The 20,304-nt window shown below is 31.1% G+C and overlaps 1 protein-coding gene across 1 annotated transcript in view; it reads right to left on the bottom strand.

Moving 5' to 3' along the window:
* The window catches only part of Sol1 (CUB domain-containing protein Sol1), a 1,020,319-nt gene that overhangs the window by 812,489 nt on the left and 187,526 nt on the right, over positions 1 to 20,304 (bottom strand). The window lies entirely within an intron of this gene.

Genomic DNA, 20,304 nt, shown 5'->3' with positions numbered 1-20,304 from the left:
TGTTTACAACTCTACAGTCATTAATTTAAGGCGTCCCTATAAAAATTCAATAACATGATTTCGAGACTTACCAACTTTTGGCAGTAACCCCCCGATTCAGATTTCTCTCTGATTAGCGAGGGGCAAAGCATCAAGAGCATCGACAGCTTCAAATACCTGGAGGTACACATCACGGGAGATGGCATTTTGCAGAGCTCGCTCGCTATCCGAATGGGAATGGCTGGAGCAACATTCAACCCAATGTTGGTCTGTGGAGTGTCTGGGACTCACGTTTGTACTCGGTCAAAACCAAATGCCGCCTATCCGATGATGCTGCTTAACAGTAGTGAATCATGGCACCTTACAAAGGCTCAGAGCAACCTTATACTGAGCTTCAAAAACAGATGTTTGCGACGGATACTGGGTGTGTGGGTGGTATGACTTTAGGTGCAACGAGAAGATAAGAGACCAAGATTAAGCAGCTTCTCATCATGCTGAGAGTGAAAAGACGACGTTGAACGTGGCTCGGCCATGAGCTGCGGATGCCAGAAGAGAATTTCAACCTGGCCTTTGCCTGTTATTCGAGCCAACCGGATTTCGGCGTCCTATGTATACGGTGGAGCTACGGGATGCTAGTTTGACATGTAATGATGCAAGAAGACTGGCCAGCGACAGGAATTCTTGGAGGCGCCTCGTGGTGTCCATATGCTTCAACTAAGGGGCGGATATGACCGAAGAAGAAGAAGAACAGTATGCTTTATATTTTAATACAGCAAACGCTGGATAAATCTAGTCATCCAATAGTATCAAAAAACGTTTTAAATATAGACCTAGAGGCTGCCTGATCGACAAAATAGTTGAGGGCACTGGAAACAAAAACGGCAGTCAAAAGTTTAAAAAAAATATTATAACACGTTATTATTTATTAGTATACAAACAACATCTCAGAAAACTTATTTTAGTGAAAATACATAATTTTGAAAAACACTTTCTGAGAGAGTATATTATTATTATAACCAATAGAAAAAATCTTTTTTTTTTAAAGTAAGTCACCCCGACGGGGAATCTAACCCCCATCTGTCGCATTTAACCAATATGCTACGGCGTGACATACTAATTGCGACAAATTTTAACTATTGGTCAATTTTAATACCTACTCATCAGCGTTCTTCCAAATCAACTACTTTCTCAATCGATTTTTGTTTCTTAAATCAAAGTAGGTAACTATTTACTATTACTATGATTACAAACCGACGTCGTGGAATTTCTCCAATATTTTTTAGATGTAACTACTTGCACTTACTAATAATTTATAATTAACTATTTCTTTTATTCAACGAATAATTCACAAGATTTTAAGAATGTATCAAATGCGACGGATGGGGCGTAAACCCGGGAGATACGGGGTTCGATTCCCCGTCGAGGTGACTTACTTTTTTCAAAAAACGATTTTTTTCTATTGGTTATAATATACTCTCTCAGAAAGTGTTTTTCAAAATAATGTATTTTCAATAATTAGAATGATACATTTTAGTATCTATTTCATTATCACTATTTTAGTACTTATACCTATAAGAAAGTTGTACCTAAGACATTTTCAATGACTCGCCAACATATTGCGAAAATGGAAACTACCGTTTCTGTTTCCACAGTCCTCAGATATTCTGATGAAGCAGGCACGACACAGGTAATCAAGAGGAAGAGAATCAGCTTTTAGAGACCTTTGAATAACAATGAATTGATCCAGGATGATGATAATGGCAATGATGTATCAGTATATCATTAATCTGTAACGCTCAACCGTAACTCAAATTAGTAGCTATCATTAGAATAATATTTGTTTATATTATGTTTAATGTACGTAAAAATATTCCTAACGTCACATTACAAATCGACTGTTTAATCTACAAACCAGCCAACTGCACTTTAACCAAAAATGGCATTTTGTTATAAAGCATGTTTTCTATGCTCACACAAAATTTCAAACTCCTAAATTTATTAATAAATGCGTTATCGTTCTTCAAACAAAACAGCCAGCTGCAGGTGTCAAATTTCCAATATCGTAAATGGAACAACTCCGCTCTTTATATCACTTTTCTTTATATATAAAAGGAAAACTAAAATAGTGTATTAATTCATAGTGCAGCTTATTTCTAAGTGTATTTTTGGAATTGCTAAATTCTACTCGATGGTTAAATTATTTTGTTTTTCTCCTTCCTGAACCATTTTCCCAAATGGAGTTAGCCGGTTTGCAGATTAAGCTGTCAAAATAGGTTTGCTATCGACATGCTCATGAATTCATTTAACAGATGACTAAATACCACAAAATCAATTAAGTACTTGTGAGTAAATAATTAAATACCTTCATTGTAGTAACATATTATACCAGTAGGTAATTCTGCCAGTTGACAATATTCCATAAATAACTACCTTATAATTATTCATCATTTAGCAAACATTATTCAAGACTTATTACGTGCTAGCACATTATTATGTAGACAGTATTATTGTTGGCATCTGAATTTAATATTAAATTTATGCCATAAACTATTGCAGTGGTCTCTAAAGTGGCATGCATGAGTCAATACATAGGGGTACACCTACAAAAGAAGACCTTACGGGATTAGGGATGCTTTTTCCTACATATAATATATTAAAAATAATTATAAAGCCACATAAATATAACAGTCTCCGGCTCATGTTGTTTGATTGCAGATTATATCCAAGGGGATATTGTATCTTTGATACAGCGATTGTGACCACTCAAAACATCAGAAATGCACAATCACGTTAATATATGGCAGTACGGTCACACATGAAGTCGCAATTACAGAGTCAGTTCAATAACCAATCACAGCTCAGCCATGGCTCATTCAATAAGCACGCGAGCTGCCGAATACTATTTGTTTCTAATGTCATGTCAATTCGAATAGATGACACCAGAGACTCGAGATGTCTAACCTGAGGAAAAATATTATAGATATTAATATAGTACGTTATGTTATCTATCATTATATATCTTATATCTAACAAACACAACTTACTAACCATGACATCTATCGGAAATATTGAAATAATGATTCCTACTTTACCATTGCATATAAAAATGTGTGGTAAATTCAATTTCTGTTTTGCTCAAAAAACCGCAATCCGCACACCGAATTAATTGACTGTTTTAATAATATAATATAGAACCAAAAATTTAATATTTTCAGATATGTATGTTGTCTTATTTAGCAAAAGCGCATTTAATGATTATTCATTGAATTACCTACGATTTTGTATGTAAATAATTGTCATTTTAAGAAAGTGACAACGAGACCAGAGAAGATTGCAAAAAACAACATGAGACCAAAGCCTAAATAGTAAATCGCCATTGTACTTACATTAGGGGAAAAAATAAATATGCGTAAACAGCAGTAAGAAACAAATTAAACAATGCCAAAGATAAATCGATTCGAAAATAAGCAAACTTTTTGATCTGTGGTAAGAATTCAAAATTGGAAGAAACAAACTTATATAATATATATTGTATTTTTAGCAAAGGGTCGAGGTAAGCTGTTAACCGCCATAAATAGTGCATACTAAACTTTGTTAGTCATAAACATAGTGATGGTTATTTTTGTATTCTTCAATAATTAAACATTTTCTAAACCAAACCATAAAAGTTTTGGTATCTTATCAATGATTCGTGAAAATAGTGCACACTTCATCAACTTTGTATTTGTTTTTGTTGTAATACGAATACATATTACCTATATTATTGAAATAGGGAGTAAAATGATGTTAACGCGCGTGTTTGAACATGTACCGTTTAAAAAATATCAGTTAGGTACATGTTCAAACACGCGCGTTAACATTATTTTACTTCTTACTTCAATTATAGTTTGTCAATTTATGGCCACGGGAATGCCAAAAGAAATGGCGTATTTCAAAAAAACACTACCTTATTCTTAGGTCAATAATTATATTCGTAGGATGTTTATCACACTTGAATATTCAAAAACAAAGCTTATAATGAGTATCTTTAGAATTATCTTCAAATGTGTAAATCTTGCCCATTTTTTTGAATAATAAAATGCCTAATTCTTGTCAAATTTGGGATCACAGAGATTATCAATATAATTTTTTATCGTAAATATTTCACAATAATATTGGCAATATAAATTATACTGATGGTTTTATAAATGCGTTTAAAAATTAATAAACGTAAAAAATCTTAACACCACTGCACATTTATGTACTGAAATATTATTATATTCTAAAACATTAGAGCGAGAGGTTTAAAAGAATACTATTTTATGTAATAAAAATACTTTATGCAGTCATCAAATGTATAAAATAAATATTAAGAATAATAAGGCTTTAAAATTATATAAATAAATTATCTACAACTTTTAAGGTATGTCCAGGATCATGCTTTTAAAATAGAAAAAAAGCTCAATTTTGACCCACGCTGAGCACGTCCGCCAACAATGCATAATAGATAAAAAATATTCTATCTTTAAAATATTAAAAATTATGTATGGTTTAATGGCTTAATTTTAGATATTTTATAGATAAACGAGTATTGTTTGACTATTTTCTATGACGCCTTGGTTTTGTCAGTGTTTGATACAATTTTAAAAAAACTAACCAACACCATCTGTAAATTGTAGATTTACTTCAATGAAAATAAATAGGTATGACTGACAAAATTTATTGTGGACTATTTATATCGGATATTAACAGCCTACCTGCACCCTTAGCTACTGATATATACATATATATAGATAGATAGATAAAATAGCAATTTAACTATGGGTATATTATATTATAATATATTTCGTATGATAACGACTAAGAAATTATAACTATCATGGGATAACTGATTAAAGTATTAGACTTGCCAGAGTTATTACATAAATAGATTTACTAAAGCTACTTGTAAACTCTGTAATATAAACTTTCACTGAACTATTGGGAGCAAAGCAACTTTCGGTGGATAAATAACTAGTTTATATTATGAAACACACCAGAAATAAGCATAAGCTATTTTTTTATTACAATTTTGAACAAAATAAAATTTATATATTTAATAGTATTTACAGAGTTGTTAAATTTCCATAAGTAAAATATTCTTTCTTTCAACCATGTCCGATCCTAATACGATCATAATATGGGCAACATTTGTTTTTTGTTTTTATGATCAATGGATGTCAGCCACTTGCTCAACCTATTAGGTCCATACTCTGAATCATACACAAATTGAAAAACAATATGTTTACTTGCCAGACCCAGACTTCTGGGATCCACGACGCTATATAGGCCGACGCATAAGCCACGCGGCCATCGTAGATGTGAAACTATGGGTTAAAACTAGCATATGCTATGTATATCATCGCTGCCATCTTGGAAAATGGTAGACATTTTTTTATTTTTCAGTTAACTCTCATTTATGGTTAATAATTTTATTCTTATGACTTTATCCGTTCCTAAAAGGGTCCTTAGAGCGGAGGTTTGAATTAACAGTTTTTTTTTTAAGGAGAACAATTATGATAGCTACTTGCCCAAGAAAAACAATATGTGTATTTGCCAGACCCAGGATTTAAACTTAGGACCCACGATATTAGAAAATTCTAGGCAATTCTAAGTAAACTTCTATTATTTAAAACAATTATAAGGCCAGTGGTCACTTATGGCTGTGAGACTTGCTGCCTAACTCAAAACGAGGAAAATAAATTAGCTGTCTTCGAGCGCAAAATACTCCGAAAAATCTTTGGACCCACGTTGGAAAATGGGAACTACAGAATAAAAATGAACCACGAGTTGGAAGAGCTGATTGAACAGCAAACAATCATAAGATACTGTAAGTCCCAATGACTACGATGGGAGGGACATGTGGAGAGAATGCCTGAAGTTAGAGCGCCAAGGATCATGACGAAGTGGCTACCCCAACGGAAGAGACCCAGAGGCCGTCCAATAAGGAGATGGGCTGACGCCGTAGAAGTAGACTGGCTTCATATAGGAAGACCTGGTAACTGGAGAAGTGTGGCGAGAGACCGGAGTGAGTGAAGAGTGGTTGTGGAGAAGGCCAAATTCCACCCCGGGATGTAGCGCCATGGAAGAAGAAGAAGAACCTACGACATTATACGCCACTCGGCCATCGTGGGCTCACCAATAAATATGTCAGATCAAAGTTGAAAAAATAACACTGATTTCGTAATCAATTAATTAAATTTCTTAATTGCAGCTACAAGATTACAAAGCACAATGATGTTCGTTAATGCTTGTAAGTTGTTTATAATTCAATGTCATTTCTATTTGAGTGTAAAATCAGATTGCTGCAAAAGTCTATAGTTGATAGACTGAGGACATAAATGATCCAAGAGTATCTCATCTTTCTGGTTGTTTCCTCGTAGCTGATCAATGTTACCCAACATTACCCAATAAAATTAGTTAAAAATAAATATTTTGCATGAATCATAGACATACCTATTATGAAATAACTATAAAGGGAAAAACGTGAGTTCGAGTCGGACTAGCTTCAACTTTTTTCTAGAATATTTCCTTTTTCTTCTTCTAAAATAAAATGATTCCTTAAGAGCATACTTCAGTGAAACGGCAAATAATTTTCAACTATAGGTGCGACGAAATTTCGGACTAGCTGCCAATCGGAGAGCAAAAGGCGAGCTGTGAATACGTCAATTTGTTTTGTAATGGCGTCGGGGGAATTAATTCTTAAATCGTGTAAAGATGACAAAAAAACGTTACCCATTTACTTGAAAAAGAAAACATGTCAATGAATATATTATTATTATTACTAATAGAACAATAAACATAACATTAAATGAACGCATGTTGGATTTATATGACAAATTATATTTCGTTCGGCACGCGTCATTTGCACAATCCGCGTATCGCCTAGCCACGATCTTTTTAGACCATACCTCAACTGAGGTATAACCTTAACAATAAGCAGTGGCTCTCGCTTCCAAGTGCGTAAGTCTCTGATCTTTCATCCGGGGACTCCGAGTTTGATTCCCAGTGAGGTCACAATATATTTTATAAAATAATAAACATAACATTAAATAGACGTATGTAGATTTTTTATGACAAATTATGTTTTGTTCTGCACACGTCGTTTGCACAATCTTCGCGTCGCGTAGTCACAATTGTTTTAGACCGTGCCCCAGCTGAAGTATAGCCTTAATTCAATATAGTTTTCTTTATTCACAAACAAAAATAAAAAAAAATAGGAACTAACTACTAAGGAACTATCTCTGAAATTGTACTGTGGAAAGGATCTAGTTTGTTTGGCTACTTTTTTGAAGTGATTTTTTTCGGAAAAGCGGGTCCTTTCACAAGGACTTACGATGCCATTATCCTGAGAATACGGAGTCTTTCAAGTGCACGTCTCCCATTGGACTATTTAATTTGCAAGGCTATTATACGACTCGACCGATTTTGATCACGATGTTTATGGTATATTTCAATTATAATGTAATATGAATTCTTTTGTAAAAGTTTGACCACATTAAGTACCTTATGATTTACACGTAATATATAATTTAGAAAAACATCATATTCAGTCTTAGTACTTTATTCTTGTGCCTTTGAAATTAAATTTCATAATTTGAATCCCACAACATTTGTTATATGTGTTTCTAATTCAATGAAAACAAATAAGTATGAATGAAAAAGTATGTACAATTTTGTGGGATCGTCCAAAATATACCAAAACAATTATGGTTTGTTTTAATCAGGGTTTAATTGATTTTTAAAAACTAACCAACACCATCTGTAAATTGTAGTCTTGTTGTTATATTTTGATATTACTATTATTACTCCCCCGTATGGTCCCCATTTGGGGATGTCTCTGTGTATCTGGAGAGGCCCGAGTCAGTATCAAATCCAACAAATAGTAAAGCGCTGATTACGAAAATAAATAATAAAAATAATAGAGCCAGCAATGCCGTAGCTTATGACGGTTGAAAAATATTTGCAACGTCGCTTTTTTGACAATGCTTCTGGTTGAAATCGAAACACAAGATGGTGGGCAGAACGCTGCAACAGCCAAATCGCAAACACGTACATTTCGTCATCCGTAAAATAAATTATTAAAAATGTTACTATTATATAATATTAACTTAAATATACCTTGCCGTTTCCAAAACAATTCCGGTGTGTTATTTGTTCACATCCAAGTCCTAAAATCTAGACGAAAAACCAGACAACAAAATAAAAGTGACAGCATGTTTTTCACTTACCAAAATGGAGAGTAATGACAATATGTACCAGTGGCGAAGGGTGGAGGTAAGCAGTTGAGATCTGCCATAAATAGTACACACTAAGCTTTGTCAGTCATACGTATTTGTTTTCATTGAAATAAGACTATAGTTTACAGATGGTGTTGGTGAGTGTTTAATATTAAATTAAACCTTGTAAAAACCAAGCCATAATAGTAAAATTACTCATCTATTTTTTATAAAATATCTAAAATTATGCAATTAAATCATACATGACTTTGGATACTTTATAGATAGTATAATATTTTTTATCTATTGCAGTTTGGTTTAGTTTAGGCGAATTGAAAAAAAATGAACCAACAATATTTTGTAATAATATGTATTTTTAATGCAGCGAAAACAGATAAGTATGAATGAAAAAATGTGCACAATTTTGTCGTATCGCCCAAAGTATACCAAAACTATCAGGGTTTGATTAGGCAAAGTTTATTTGGTTTTTAAAAAATAACCATCGTCATCTGTAAATTGTAGTCTTAGTTCAATAAAAACAAATACGTATGACTAACATAGTTTAAAGTACACTATTTATGCCACACCTTAACGGCCTACCCCCATCCTTCGCCACTGAGTAATACTAATTATTAGAAATAAATTAATATTCTGCGAGTTGCGCAATATATTTCACCAAAAAAATTAGCTGCCCAATAATATTGCACAATTTTGTATTATAACGTCCAAACGAGCAACCAATTGCATAATTTTTATTGATTGGTATTATACGCTCTATTTATATATAGACATATAATCCGGGGTCTAGGACGATTTGGCAGCGCGAACTGGCCTCCTGCGATTGGCCTCCGGTAATTGGCCGCCAGTACAATCGGACGCCGGCCCAATTGGACGCCGACCCAATTCGACGCCGACTCAATTGGCCTCCGGGAGGATTGGACGCCGCACAGTTGAATTAAATGCACAAAGGAATAGACGTACGTTACGATTTGTTGGAGTTACTAAGCAAGTCAGTTTAATATGCTTCCATCTTCTCAGTAGTTGTGCCTTATACATTTCGCGCTTGACACATTTTTAATATGGATTGAGAATAATTATTATGCCTTATGTTGTTTCTTAAAAGAAAATAATTCTTTCCTCGTTAGACTTTAAAGATGTGTGTAATCAATTAATTTATTGTGTACACATGGGTACTTATTTATATTTACAAGAAATATTAAAAATAATGTTAGATGTTAGAATAAAAATAACATTATATTTCAGCGTTTTATCGACTTAATATTATAATAAAGCTTATATTATTATGCATAAATAAGTATTTTAAGATAGTATGAAATTACAAACAAAATATTAAGTAAGTTATCTGCAAGTATAAATGTTTCAGTAGTTTGATTGATAAACTACTTAGGTACTTACATGACAGGTACCTACCTACCCAATTTTTATAATATTGATTTAGATTGAAAATTATTATGCCTTACGATGTTTATTAAAATAAAGGAAGTTTTTAGTCGTTAGGTATAATTAAATATATTTTATAAATCAATAATATTTGAGTGATTTTATATTATATTTACAACAATTATTTGATTCTTTCAGCGTCTTCAATACAAAACAGTACAATTAAACGTATGTATTAACGTAAATAAAAAAGTATCTTCAATATAATATTTATTTATTTAAGAAAACACAATATTGTGGACATAAAAAATCTAAATTCAAGACGTTCACAAAATGAGATTCAAAAAATGATAATAATAAACATTAGTATAGGTTTATACAGTAGAATAAAACTAAATATTATTAAATTACAAATAATAAGTAATATATGGTACCTACTTTCAATGCTTCAGTGGCTTGATAAATTATTAACATGTAAATATAAGAGCATGTGGCTGACATCCATTTCTCGTAAAAAGCAAAATCTGTTAATACACACTTCTACTCTGTGGAGGCCCATATGATCCTATTAGGATCGGACATGGTCGGGAAAAAAATATACTTTATTCATTTAATATGTAAGGTAGGTAGGTATCCAGGTATAATTTTATAATAATATCGGCATAATTTTTTTTATTGGTGATAAAAATGTTAAATATCAATTTATGGTGAAAAGACATTGTTTTAAATTAAATAAAATTCAATAGGTATGTAGTATTTACGTCAAAATATTGAATAATTTCTGATTTTTATGTTTTCTGCTGAAGTGAAGACAATATTCTTTTTCTTCGTTAGGACTTCATTACTGAGGATCGTGCCCCGAACGATTTAACCGTTTATTGTACCTATACTTATTAAAGAATATACGATAATATTTTGTATTATACTTAACATTAGTTTATACAGGTGAATAGGTAGATACTTTGAAGTTCGTTTCATATTTTTATTCTAATGGGTATGTATTAATGAGCCCTCGTATGATACAATTTCGTTCAGCAATTAGACAATAAAATTTAATAAGTTTCTATTTACTTAGTAGTTGTAATACAATATTAAATTACAAATAAGAATATTGTATTTTGCATCAGTAACGCAAACATGCTACCTACCTAGATACAGATAATATTTTCAAAGAATATCGGCTTAAAAATGGGTTTTTATGTTCGATCCTTTTTGTTTTTCTGTTATGTGTTTTACTTCTAAGAACGCCTAGCTTATTAATTATATATTATAGGATAGGTACCAATATTCTCAATTGAGGACTGTCGTTTTATAAATTATGGTGAAGGGGTTTTCAATAAAACCAATTGCTTAGATCGAGGGTTTTTAACCTATTTTTTTCAAACTTTCATTAGGTAGGTACCGATTTTTAATTTACTAGATTTATCATCTGTTTCGAATAATATCGGAATTATAGAATTATAATATTTTCAATTTAAATTTTGGTATTTTGATTCATTTATCTGTGATATATCGTTTAAGCGTAATTTTTGTAATTCTAATAAACACTAAACGAAAATTTTACTTATTTTTTGTTAGTACCTATATGATAAAAAATTATGAAAACAATTTTTTTTATAGAATTTGCGATGCAACCTTAGAAGTGTAGTTTTCTCAACAATTTATTCATTTGAAGATTTGGCCATTAGTAGAATTTTTTCACGTACCTACTGGCATGAAGATATTTGATATATTTTTATAATTTGTCACATATAAACAGACACGTAAGTAATAATGTGTAATCAATCGTCGAAATATTTTTTTAAAATAATGTTCATGATTATCAGTCATATTTTTTTCAAAATTATTATTTTATTCAAAACATTTTTATTGTCGTAAAATGTGTTGTAAAAAAAACACACACACAAATTACATGAATGAAACAGCACTGGCTAATGTTGCAGGTACTCCTTTAATTGTCTGGTTTTCCCAAGTCTGTAGGTACCACAATATAAAAATACGTAAATCACCTGGTTACAAAGTTGGAATTGTTCCTATTACAATAACATTTAATTTCGTAGGTATTATATTATTATTTTGACTTAGTTACACAAATAAAGCGAATTACAATACTTCAAAATTATCATTAACCTATTGTATATAATATAATATATGACACATTTTTCAATGAATAATTAATTATGTTTTATTTTTTGGAAAAAAATGTTTCCTAATAGTATTTATAACAAAAAAATTCTCCACTGAGTTTTTAAATTGCCTATAAACATTGAAGTTTTTTATTAACACTTGTATGTATGTTTGCGTTACTGATGCCAAGTACAATATGCTTATTCTTAATTTAATAATATTATATTAAAAAGGAATACTTTTATTTCTATGAACAGTGTCAGGCCTAATAACTATTCATATTTAAGTTCAAGTATTGCTCAAAATATTAGAATTATACTTTAAACACACATTGAATAAAAACATGTATATTTTTCCGGACCCAGGATTCGAACCCGGGATCCACGACATCATAAGCCGACGCGTTATCCGCTCAGCCAAAAGCACAGAACGTATTACAACTACTAAGTAAATAGAAACTTATTAAATTTTATTGTCTAATTGCTGAACGAAATTGTATCATACGAGGGCTCATTAATACATACCCATTAGAATAAAAATATGAAACGAACTTCAAAGTATCTAACTATTCACCTGTATAAACTAATGTTAAGTATAATATAAAATATTATCATATATTCTTTACTAAGTATAGGTACAATAAACGGTTAAATCGTTCGGGTCACGATCCTCAGTAATAAAGTCCTAACGAAGAAAAAGAATATTGTCTTCACTTCAGCAGAAAACATAAAAATCAGAAATTATTCAATATTTTGACGTAAATACTACATACCTATTGAATTTTATTTAATTAAAAGTAATGTCTTTCCACCATAAATCGATATTTAACATTTTTAACACACTTTAAAAAAATAATATGCCGATATTATTATAAAATTATACCCGGATACCTACCTAACTTACATATTAAATGAATTATATTTTTTTCCCGACCATGTCCGATCCTAATAGGATCATATGGGCCTACACAGAGTAGAGGTTTGTATTAACAGATTTTGCTTTTTACGAGAAATGGATGTCAGCCACATGCTGTTATATTGACATGTTAATAATTTATCAACCCACTGATGCATTGAAACTAGGTATATATTACTTACTATTTGTTATTTAGTCATATTTAATTTTATTCTTCTGTATAAACCTATACTAATGTTTATTATTATCATTATATGAATCTAATTTTGTGAACGTCTTGAATTTAGGTTTGTTATGTCCACAATATTGTGTTTTCTTAAATAAATAAATATTATATTGAAGATACTTTTTTATTTATGTTAATACATAGGTTTAATTGTACTGTTTTGTATTGAAGACGCTGAAAGAATCAAATAATTGTTGTAAATATAATTTAAAATCACTCAAATATTGATTGATTCATAAAATATATTTAATTATACCTAACGACTAAAAACTTCCTTTATTTTAATAAACATCGTAAGGCATAATAATTCTCAATCTAAATCAATATTATAAAAATTAGGTAGGTAGGTACCTGTCAAGTAAGTACCTAAGTAGTTTATCAATCAAACTACTGAAACATTTATACTTGCAGATAACTTACTTAATATTTTTTTTGTAATTTATACTATCTTAAAATACTTATTTATGCATAATAATATACATGTTCAAACTTTATTATAATATTAAGTCGATAAAACGCTGAAACATAATGTTATTTTTATTCTAACATTTAACACTATTTTTAATATTTGTTGTAAATATAAATGAGTACCCATGTAGAATACACCATAAATTAATTGATTATGCACATCTTTAAGTTCTAACGAAGGAAGAATTATTTTCTTTTAATAAACATCATAAGGCATAATAATTATTCTCAATCCTTATCAAAAATGTGTCAAGCGCGAAATGTATAAGGTACAACTACTGAGAAGATGGAAGCATATTAAACTGACTTGCTTAGTTACTCCAACAAATCGTGACGTACGTCTATTCCTTTGCGCATTTAATTCAACTGTGCGGCGTCCAATCCTCCTGGAGGCCAATTGGGTCGGCGTCGAATTGGGTCGGCGTCCAATTGGGCTGGCGTCCGATTGTACCGGCGGCCAATTACCGGAGGTCAATCGCCGGAGGCCAGTTCGCGGTGTCAAATCGTCCCATTCCCATTATCCGTTGTTAACTCTAAATACCTCAATTATCTACTTATGTACCAACTTTGGCAGCAACTACACCATATAAGATTTTATAGTTCAAAACACAACGTTTTTGTGCGGCACCTATATGTCTGTCGTCCAGCTATCCTGGCATCCAATCATAAAGTTCTATACCCGCTGGAAATGTATCACAAGTATATAGTTTGAAAGAATATTTGGTACAATTCGGTTATGAGGAATACAGCGGAAAACACATTTTTAAAATACCCGATATACTGGATAATTTTTAGTTTGGGTTAGTTTAGGTGAAGTTAGGTTAGGTTAGGTTAGGTTAACCTAAAAAATAATCCAGTATATCGGCTATTTTCAAAATGTGTTTGCCGCCGTATTCCTCATAACCGAACTGTACCGAATATTTTGTTCAAACAAATTAATTTACATCTGAGTACAAAGTGATACAACAACATTAAAAAATATAAAAAGCCGTATATTATGACCAAATTACACAGTCAAAATTATATTATCATTATGTTAGCTACGTCGCGACAATAACTCGCTTTTTGCCGTCAGTATCAGATTTCAAGGTAAATTTTACTTAATACTTAAGCCTCGGGCGGTGTATTTATGCCGTCCTAAAAGGCCCACCATTAAAATTCCGAGCACTAGTAAGTCATCCCATTATGAATGCGACTTCATGAAACGCTGTGAGCCAGTCTTCCACCCCTAGCCTCTAACGAACCGTCAAATTCAAGAGTCGACTATGGGTGAAGTGTTATTATATTATAACTAAAGTGAAAGATGGATGTAAAGCTATTGCTATACTTTATCACATAGTATAATCAACATATATTTTTACTAAAATTAAGTTGGTATAATATATTAAATAAACTACTTGTGCTCAATATATTATCCAATATTTCCATTCTACGATAACCTAAATTTGCTTATACAGCAGTATCGAAGACTTTTATTAAGAAATATAAATTTAAATAATATATTTCAAAGGTAAAAATACAAACAGAGCCACCTGTCTCAAAGTATTAAATTTAGGATTCACATATACATAGATATTTTTTATCCAAGTCTATTGAATCGAGCTTCAATATTGGGACCGTATCTAAATAATATTTGATATAAATAAAAAGGATTTCAAGTCGTACACATTTATAATTTTATAAAAATCTATGTTTTTCAAAATAAATAGAAAAAGAATTAAAACTATGGATTGGTGAAAAATCTCTTCATAAAATTATAGAAAACTTAATAAACTAAATTTTAATAATGAATATGACAATAAAATAATATGTAATAATAAGAAGGGATCCTTTAACAGATTCACATTTTATAATATTTTTTTTTAATTATTTTACGTTTTCCTTTGACTTAAAATAAAAAATATGTTTCTTTTTAATGTTTTCACGTACAAATTTATTAATTAATATAGTTTATAATTAACTATTTCTTTTATTCAACGAATAATTCACAAGATTTAAGAATGTACCATTGTAATTATTGAACATACATAATTTTGAAAAACACTTTCTGAGAGAATATATTATAACTAATAGAAAAAATCTTTTTTGAAAAAAGTAAGCCACCCCGACAGGGAATCTAACCCTGAATCTCTCGGGTTTACGCCCCATCTGCGCATTACCGCTATGCTACGCAGTGACATACTAATTGCGACAAATTTTAACTATTGGCCACTTTTAATACCCACTCATCAGTAGATACCTATTACTTCAATTACTTTAATTAAGGAGCTTAAGTATTCGAGTAAGCTTTAGTGTGATTTATGGTATTTAATATTTAACAGGCAAGAGCTTTTGTTCATTTTTCAAAAACATACTTTCCTTCTTTTAAGATACGGAGAATGAAAAGTGAAGATAATTATCTCGAAAAAAAAATTGACAACACCCAAATTTTTTTGATTTGATCATTTACAAATAGCTTAAAGTATTTTGTGAAAAGAAGGCGTATTTATTTTGAACCTCATGTAAAGACTACCAATAACAAATAGAATGTACAAATAACAAATGTACCAAAATATGATGAAATGCTTTTTATTTGGTAGCAACAATGTAGTATAAATAAACTGTGTTTTTTTTTAAATAATGGTTTACCTAACAGTTTTTAAGTTATAATCGAACCTTTATCTGACAGACAGTCCAATATTTTATTATTAAATATTCTAGATAACATTTCTATATATTATAACTATTACTTATCATAATGTGGGTTTAATTATTTTTATAATCAATAGTCAAAGCTTTGACGTGAAAGCTTATATGCAGCTTTCTAATTATGAGAGAGCCAGCGTCAATCAAAGCCCTGACGCATTTCCTATAGACCGCCAACAAATAGGTTCCATACAAAATACGAGACCATACCCGGTGCGATATCATAATCAATGAGCTTCCATACAATCGCCCAACGGATAGCTTAGACTCCCAAAGCCTGAATATTCGATCTATTGAATGCTAGGCGAAGCGGGTGACTCAGTTTATTGTGATTCCATAGGGGTTGTAATAATTTTGCATTAAGATGTGAATAAAAAAAGGTTTTTTTTAACATTGGATTTTTCCGTTATTGAAGTTTGCCTTAGTGATTGAAAGAATCTGGAGTATAGTACCTATATAAGGAATTATAATTTATGGCGTACCTATGTATTTATTTAAAAAAAATATTCTACACATAACAAAAATAATAATTTAATTCCTCGTATCTTAAATTACACAAAATATTAAATTATCAATATATATTTTATGTAGCTTTAAGTACCTAACAACGATTAGGTTAGGTTGCGCTTACGATGTGCCGAGCGGTTACCATATCGGCTTATTATGTCGAAAATTTCTTCTTCAGCCATATAGTTGGATGGATACCGCGCGGCGCCTCCAAGAATGCCGGTCGCTTGCCAGTCTTCTTGCATCGTCCCAGGTCATACCAGCTGGGGATTGCAATACCGAATAAATATATCAATACCGGTATTTCGGTATTTCTTATTCAATACCGGTATTCGTCAAGACTAGGGATTCCAATCCCGGGATCCCGGGATCCCGAGCTATTTTCGATGCCTATGAATCCCGGGATTGGTAAACATAATCCCGGGATTTCGGGATTGATTTTTGTCTTGATTGATTGATCAATTTTTATGGAAAATAAAATAAAAGCGAAATATAACAGAAAAAATACTTTTGATAAAAAATAACTACATTAGAAATAAACTGAGTTTGAATGAAGTTTGATTTATACCCATGTGTAGGTTGCCGATTCATTTTATTTTTTCACATAAATTATTAAAATCGGAAAGATTGGAAAAAAACAATGCTTTGCACTTTTAACAAAGTAATTCCACCATGATATCATACGTTTTACAGCAGTTTCATATTTTTCTGACTAATTAGATTTATGAAGCGGAAAGGCCATAAGTACGCCATGATTATTTGCTTTACTATTTTAAATCTCGCTAATCCATTCATTAAGTCTTACTATCAGAAACAGCAATCTCCTATTAAAGTTACATTATTATTTATATTACAATATTATTTACTCCATTAAACTTGTGTATTTCCAAGATTGAACGTAAACAATAAATGTCTTAAATAGTATAAATTATACTAGATTTATTTTTGACCGATTTTATCAATGTTATTTGTAAATATAAAAAAATTATATTAACAATTGAAAAAATGCCAATCCCGGGACCAGTCCCGGGATTGTCAAATTGTAATCCCGAAATCCCGGGATCAGAATTTTGGCTCGGGATTGGATTCCCTAGTCAAGACATATTATAGAAAAAAAGAACTACCTCTCAATAAGTATAACAAACTTTTAAAATCCATTTGAAACATTAATTTATGGCAACCTAAAGTACCTACCTTAATTTTATTATATTGACCTTTATAAAAATGTATTGATCATAATATAAGTCCGGGTGCAGAAAAATCTCTCTCAAATTCAACGTTTGTTGGATGTACATACTACTAACGTTGGATTAATAGTAAGTTCTAGATTAATTGGAAATGTTTGCCATTCATAGTTTATTTAATGAAATATGTTAATTTATCACGACAATTCGATAAGATAAGCGTTTTTTTTTTAATTTTATTTAACTTTTGTTGGTTTCAGTCAATATATTTGCGTTTCGGCAGCACACAGCTAAATATAATAATTATACAATATAGTAGTAAGTAATGAAAAATAACATTCAATTCATTTTCGAAAAACATAAACGTATATGCTTTTTAAATACCGAAAATACCGGTGTTTTGGATTTTTAAAACCGGTATTGCGGTATCGATAAATAATTGAATACCGGTATTGCAATCCATAATACCAGCATCCTGTAACTCTGGCGATGACAATATAATATAATATAGTATTTAGTGGGCGTACTCCGGTTGGTTTGAAGAATCGGCAAGCCAAGTCCAACATTGCCACATCACTCTAATCGTGATGAGAGGCTGCTTGGTGCATTCTCTTATCTCCTCGTTACTCCTGAAGTCATACCACTACATAACCGGAATTCGTCGTAAACACCTGTGTCGAATCTTGGGCCTAGCAAAATTCACACTTTTTTTTTCAATGTGTGCTTGGACCCATTGTATGAACCTAATATCGGTTGAGACAACCTCTACTCTGCGGAGGTCCATATCATTATCTTCTTAACTTGGTAAATTATTTATCTACATTATTACATTACACTTTATAATAACATTTATCTATTAAGAATGGCCTTTGCAACGAGACCGAGGCGTTGATGAAAGAAGCAAGAAGTGTACACAGTAAAAATCCAGAAATCTATAATAACGATATCAACAAAAAATATCATTACTACCTGAACTGAAAACAGTATTGAATACACCAATAATCAATTATTCGAAAAAGAATTAATCTTTTGTATTAAAATAATTACAAGATAAAAAAACTTTTTATATACCACGTTTTTAAATTTTCTGTTGAATCATATAAACTTGACAATTCTATGTATTAATAAAAACTTTTTATTGTACTTGATAGAAATACTGAATAATTATAGAATACTGAAATGTTATTTTGACATTTCATATTGATTTCCATAGTAACGCACGTATATATAAATAATTTAGTTGCTTAGACCCAGTTGGCAACCAACAATAATAACTTTCCATACAAAACAGAATTAACTGAAAATGAATTCAATTCTGCTTAAAAATGGCTAAAAGTATTAAAATAATGCATTGTCGCCATGTTTTGATATATTCTAAATGTTTCAAATGTCTAGCTAGTCGGGAAATTAGTTAAAAATCTTCAATCGTCAAATACAAATCTTTGACAACAAAGAAAAAAAATGTACTGGACACGCAAGAAAAATTAGTACTGGACAAGTAGTACGAGCTAATAAAAACGTAGTTAAATGAATATTAATTTATTAATAATAATATAAGACATTGAGTGATTTTCTATTACAATATGTATAAACTTTCCACTCGTAATCATTGATATACTTGTAATACGCATAATTCGTTTCCGTTGAGTCGAATGTATTCATAAGAAAACACATCGAAATCAAATATAAAACCAAAGTACAAAAATCCCGATGCAAATATCCTTCGCCCCATTTCGACTTCCTACCCTTTTACGGTCATACCCAAAGACGAGACGGTCCTGTGTAGCCTCCCTGCGAAAGAAGTCAGTAAATCTATCGGGGCCATTTGTTATGCCATAATATTTTACGGAAGATTTATACAAAGAAACGATTGTGTAGACGTCCGCTGCAGCAGGAGAATCCTTTTCTTGTACCCACACACATGAGAATGTTTTCACATAATATCAAAGCACACAGAATATCTTGTATGTTGGTAATATAAATGAATATGAGATTTAGTAAATTTAATATCTATACAAATAATTATTATTTTTGACGTTGTGTAAGTCATGAGTATCTCAACTATTCTTGATCCCATACTGGTTAAACGATTCTTGGTTAAAGCTGGCTCCACTCTTCTCAGACTTTAGTCTTTGTTTACCATCGTGGTGCTAAATAAAAAGTACCGGGTCGTTGGTTTTAAACATCCACTACATCATTTAATCCATGGAGTTTTACCCGGAGCAGTAGTAGAGTCATATCACCGAAAATTGGTAGTGCTCCACTGCTCCGGATGTATTTTAATATTTATTAAATTTTCGTCCCAAAATCCGATGAAAATATTATATTTGACACTTTGCAACACTGAAATTATTTGAAATACGGCAACACTACCAAGTTACAAAGAACCTCACATTTTTTCACAGGAGAGGCAGATAATGAAAGACGATTTGCTGTCGGTTGTTTATTAGAATTAATAATGAAAAGGACGAATAATAAACGTTATTTCAAAAATATTTTTTCTTTTTTTGTATACATATAATCATAAACTTTTTACCCGGATTGCAGCAGACCCTGGATCGGAGTTGGAGCAAGT

Source organism: Rhyacophila brunnea, unplaced genomic scaffold (genome assembly GCF_057557595.1).
Source record: "Rhyacophila brunnea isolate RB1 unplaced genomic scaffold, BYU_Rbru_1.0 scaffold_18, whole genome shotgun sequence".
NCBI lineage: Eukaryota > Metazoa > Arthropoda > Insecta > Trichoptera > Rhyacophilidae > Rhyacophila > Rhyacophila brunnea.
This window is presented reverse-complemented; position numbering and strand designations above follow the sequence as displayed.